This window comes from Microtus pennsylvanicus, chromosome 15 (assembly GCF_037038515.1).
Source record: "Microtus pennsylvanicus isolate mMicPen1 chromosome 15, mMicPen1.hap1, whole genome shotgun sequence".
NCBI lineage: Eukaryota > Metazoa > Chordata > Mammalia > Rodentia > Cricetidae > Microtus > Microtus pennsylvanicus.
Window position 1 is genome coordinate 1951105 of NC_134593.1, and position 6187 is coordinate 1957291.

A 6187-nucleotide genomic window follows, 5' to 3' on the forward strand; every position below is an offset into this window, starting at 1 on the left:
CCGACGCTCCGGACGGACGGCAGCTGGCGCCAATCGCGGCTTAGGAACGCCTGAGGCCTGCAAGCTCTCGCCAATCAGCGCTGCTGCTGGGAAGGCGGGGCCACGTCGGGGCACGTCGACGCTCAAATAAACTTTATTGTCAGCTTCCTAGTTGTACAATGGAGCGAAAGCAAGTTGGGAGTAGCGCTTTTTGGTCTAACTCCTTTTCTTGTTACTGGAGGCAAAACCAAAACTAAAATAATAAACAAACAAGAAATGGTGTCTGTAGGCTTTCTGAGATTGGCTATAGCTCTCATTGGCTCAGAGTTGCTGCTTAGAATTTTGAACGTATTAATTTTAATTGCTCCTCTTTGAACGCTGATAAAGACCTAAAGGAAAGATCCCTGAAGGAGATCTTTCGGACTAGTTGGAGGATACACAGATAACAGACAACCCCAATGCCGTCCTTCGGTTTGTCACCAGCCAGAGTGAAGTCAGAAATCAGGAACCAGCCTTTCCTTCACCCAAACTCTCAGTCACTGCCTCCAGTAGGCTGCTTACTCCTGACGCCTCTTCTGTGCCACGTCCTTGAAGTCCTTTCTAGTCCCACAGCTATGACCTCAAATCAGGTCTGCATCACTTCTACTGATTCTAAATACCTAACTAATTGCCTAGAGTCAGTTTTGTCTTTTCTTCGTTTGATTTATGTGCATTGGTGGTTTTGCCTGTGTGTATGTTTGTGAGGGTGTTGGATTCCCTGGATATGGAGTGACAGACAGCCATTTCTAATCTACTTCCTCACTCTGCAATGCAACTGATTGTCTAAAATGTTTATTTAAAACTTCCCACTTTTAGCAGAGCTCAGTGGTTGTGGTCTGAGCTGGGTATTTCTTGGCCCTCTTATCCAAAGAATTGGAAATATGGCTCATGCAAATTTGCAAAAGCCAAATAGTTTTATTTTGGAGCAAAGCTATAGTGCAACTTGCAGGGGGATAGTAGGCCACATGAGTGAGAGTACCGAGGACCTCAGTCTACAGTATGGGTCTCTGATTTCAAAAGGTCCAAAGATAGGAGGGGCTGGTTACTAGTATGGGTGATTCTGTATTTTAATTGATAGGTGACCTCATCATATCTCTACTGCTCATGTCCCTTCCTGTAATGCATCTGGTTTAAAATTATATGCACAGGCATAAAATACGAGATTCTCGGGTTTTCCCTTACCTGTGCCAGCACCCCAAACCAGTTCAGGCTGGCTTGGCCCTTCTAATTCTTATACCCCAAACACTGGGAATATACTTGAATAGGAACAGTTTAAATGTGATTGTTACTAAGGCTGAAAAGATATTATGATTTACAGATGGAAGTACATATGACTTGATGTAAGCTAGGGGGCAGGTTAAAGGGGTTCTGAAGTGCTAGGTGAATTACTTTGAGCATTTATGTGTTTCCGTGTGGGTGTGTGTATGTGTGTATTTGTGTACATGTATGTGTATGTGTGTGTGCTAATGCAGGAAAGGAACAAAGCTGCCAAGTGCACTATTGTAAGAGGAGATATGTATATAACCCCAAACCAAATTGGGATTCTAACATAAATATTGTACGAGGAGCCCAGCACCTTGTTCCGTCCCGCCCTGCTAGCGTACACCCGAAATAACAACACAGAAATTGTATTAATTAAAACACTGCCTGGCCCATTAGTTCTAGCCTCTTATTGGCTAACTCTCACATCTTGATTAACCCATCTCCATTAATGTGTATCGCCACTCAACTGTGGCTTACCGGCATGAGTCTAACCAGTGTTCGTCTAGGGCAGGAGAACCATGGTGTCTGCCTGTGTCCATGAAGCAGGAAAATTCAAAGACAGTTCAGTCACTTTCTTCTGTATCCTGCAGATTGTCTCACAGACTCTTTCAAGAGTCAGGAACCCCGAAGGACCATCTCACCTTTAGGCAAGTTCAGCAGTCCTCTCTCTGTGGGTTCTTTATGTCCAATTTATGCAACAGTCCAGGAAAGAGCAGTTTCTTGCCCAAATGGCTAACCAACTCCATAAGGAGCCTCTTCGATGCCCATCTTCCTCTTGAAGTAGATTGGTGTTGCCAGGAGCAGATGTGTCTCATTGTCACGAAAAGCCCTAAATTATTAAAACATCTTAAATACCATATTCTGTAGTCTTTGAAAGATATGAAGAATGCCTATCAAACTGAAATATATCTCTATATATCTAGAAAATCTAACTAACATGACTTCAAGTTTGACTATTATCGATGATTATCCATAACCTATATTTCCTAATTGTACATTACATTTTTAAATGAACTACACAATCACAATACCTTCATCAAGATCAGAAATACATATACATATAACAAAATTGACCTTAAATTTATATCAACAAACCAAGATTCATACCAATGCAAATTAATCACATCTATGTCATCTCCCCCTTTAAATGTAAAAGAACATTTATAAACAATATTTGGGAACATGGGCATGTTTTTTTCTCTCCAAACTGCTTCATGCTGTTTGGGGATGCTGTTAATCAGGTTTTTCATGGTATATCCTGTATGCTAGGTTCATCTCGGTCGGCAGTTGAGAAAAGTAAGTTTTTGAGGGTATTTACTGCAACCTTTCAGAAGGGCGTGGTTTATCATACCATATTGGTCTAGAAGTAATCCACAAGGTCTCATCCTCTGTGAAAACAAAAGAAGACCTTCTTTTCCAAAGCATCATATCCTTAGACCCAAATTCTGAAGTCAAGATACCTTTATAATATACGTGCTGGTTTAGCTTGGCAGCCTATATAATGAGATGTCTCTCTGTACTTAGCTCCTTCACAGTCAAAAATTTTAAAGAAAACACAATAATACACATAACCCAGACTCTCTGTGAATTTTCCATTTTTATGTAGCTTATTTTTCTTTACTTCTTTTAATCTATGACTATCTGTACTCTGTCTCTTTAAAGACTTTACCCCCTTTTTAAGGCATTAACTTTGTTTTATGACTCTCTATACTCTTTTTCTTCTCTCTCCCAAGCCTATGTACAGCCATCCAACAGTGTGACCCACTTAGAGGTCTTTTATGTCTGAATCTGTCCTATTGTGAATCTGTAATTCTTTACTATCCAGGAGCACTTCTTAAAATGCTAAGCAGTTCTAAAAACTTTAGCTTGCGCCATGTAGGGGTAACATGGTACTGCCTTATTCCTGCCCTATCTAAACCTTAACTGTGCTGTTATTATGACAATTATGATAGTTCCTGCCTGAGGTCAGCACAGTTCAGCATGGCAGAGCCGCTCGTGCCTCAGAGCCATTTGGTGCATCTAAGATGTGCACAGTTCCAGGCACACAGCAGTCCACATTGCCATCAAGCAAGCCGTAGCACTTTACTCACGAAACCCCATCCAAATTCTCTGTCTCCCATAAGAGACAGAGGTTGTGCAAGGAGCATAGCCCAGAAAGCCGGCATTTTAAAACTGCATGGCTTTTTTTCCCCACTACAACTGAATCAGGAAAATCTCCCTTCGGCATGCCGCCAGCAAACAGCAAAAAGCATTATATGTGTCTAGAATTCCTTTTCAAACCCTCTCAGGTTTTACGTGGAGTTAGTCGACCACATTGGGCAGCCAATCTGTTGTACAAGGAGTGCGGCACCTTGTTCCATCCCACCTGGCTAGTGTACACCTGAAATAACCACACAGAAATTATATTAATTAAAACACTGCCTGGCCCATTAGTTCTAGCCTCTTATTGGCTAACTCTCACATCTTGATTAACCCATCTCCATTAATGTGTATCACCACTTGACTGTGGCTTACGGGCATGAGTCTAACCAGCATCCATCTTGGGCAGAGAACCATGGCATCTTCATGTCTCTGCTTTCTTCCTCCCAGAATTCTGTTCTGTCTTCTCCGCCTACCTGAGATCTGCCCTATCACCTAGGCCAAGGCAGTTTCTTTAATAACCAATGAAAGCAACACAAATACAAAAGGTCCTCCTACACCAGATAAACTCTCTCCTAATCTTGCCTGTCTCAATAGTCACCCATGTGTTCTAGAGAAAATTATCTGTTCTTACTAAATTTAAGATCCTTGTCATCCAGGTTGCAAATTAAGATAGACTCAATTTAAATGGCAAAAAGAGTGGGGTGGGGAGAGAAATGTATTAATTGTGGCTTAAAGATAGTGAGGAGTTCACTTGCAGTCAAAATGATAACTTATTTTGCTGGAAGAGGATGTGCAAAGGCAAAAAACGAACAACAATGGGGTTGAGATGGGAAAATACAGAAACTGGAGGAAGGCAGTGACAGCTGTTGAGACTGTGGACAAAGGCAGGGACTTCATCAAGAAAGGCCTTTCATGGCAAGCTGATGGGTGCCATTGAAGCTCTTGGAGCTAAGCCAACTATGTATATCACTTTAGTTTAGGAGCAGATAATTAAACAATGATTGCATCTGTGGAGCATACAAATGAAGAAGCTGTAGTTTTCTAGTCTCAGAAACTTTAAATGTAATAATAAACACAGATAAGTAAATAAATGCTTCTAATCTAGAGTCAGAAAGTGATAAGTGAATAATGAAAGTATCAAGTATACCATAAGGCCAGAATTAACTTTTGATTTGTTTTTTTTTTCTAGACTGAGTTTCTCTGTAGCTTTGGAGCCTATTCTGGAACTAGCCCTTGTAGACCAGGCTGGTCTCAGACTCACAGAGATCCTCCTGCCTCTTCCTTCTGAGTGTTGGGACTAAAGGCATGCACCACCACAACTTGGCCAGAGTTCAGTTTTAACGAGGCTTAGCAAGACAATTCCTATTTTCCCAGTTAAGTGACATACCAAGCAAATCAAGAAAAGCAATACAAGGAGTTTTGCAACCAATGCATACTATGGCTCACTGAATAATTTATGATATTTTAGAAAACAAAAAACAAAAATAATAAACTTGAAGAAAAAATATTTTCGCATATCTGTAAATAATGTATTTCTTTAAAAAAAGATTTATTCACTTTTCACATATATGTGTGTGAGCCTGTTTGAGTTTAAATGTGCTGTGTGAGTGCAAGATTCTGCAAAGACCAGAAAAGATCATCAGATCATTTACAACTGAAGTTACAGGCATTTCTGAATGACCCATAGGGTGCTGCAAACCAAACTCATGTCCTCAGCAAGAGCAGTAAGTACTCTCAACTGCTGAGCCATCCCTCCAGCCCCACAGTACATTTATTAAGGGGACATAGTTTGTACCATTTGCTTTCTGAAACTGACTCTTTAGAACAAAACTCCAAGCTGTTTGCTTCTGGTCTAATTATGTTTCACGTTCCCAAGCTGGTGTTAATTGAGACTGTAGCCAGTCATCAGCCCTGGCCACTGCAGGGGAAAGGAGACTGGAGAAAGAGCCATAGTGAAGGCCAAAGGGAGCTACCCTTTTGAGCAGGGGATAAAGCTAATCATGGGAAAGACCCATAACAGATTATAAATATGTAATATTTTATATTTAAATTACTATTTGTCTTTTTATTTCTTCTAAATTTAAAGAGACCTGTTTTAGTCACTCTTCTATGAAGAGACACCATGACCAAGGCAACTCTTACAAAAGAAAGCATTTAATTGGAGGTTTGCTTACAGTTTCAGAGGCAGCAGACAGACAGACAAAAAAAGCTTAGGGTTTTGAAACCCCAAAGCTCACCCCCATCGACACACCTCTTCCAATAAGAATACAAACCTAGTCTTTCAAAACAGTCACTGGGAACTAAGCATGCAGATATATGAGTTTATGGGGCAGAGGGGTAGCGGGCATTCTCATTCAAGTCACCACAGAGCCTTTAAAATTAGACAACCTCATTTCTGAAGACTAAGGCCTCTAAACATTTCCAAGGAAAACATAAAGAGCATAAAGAGAAACATTTCATTATCGAATGACCTGAACCCCAATTCAGGAGTTGGTTGAGAGTTTCATAAGCCACTAACCCAACTGTTGAATCCTTCAACTAAGTTTTTACATGTCATCTGTGAGTCAGTAAATCGTCTGGACCCTTTGGAGGCCTCTGTGAAGTTATAAACAACAGACTCTGTAATTGAAAACTTTACTGTCTAGCAAGGGAAGGCAAACAGTGTAAAGATACAAATGCAAATGGCACATTATTTTAGAAGGCCATAAGTGCTATGGGCAAATCACAAGATGATAAGGAAGGTAAAAGTGGACGAGGTCAGTGG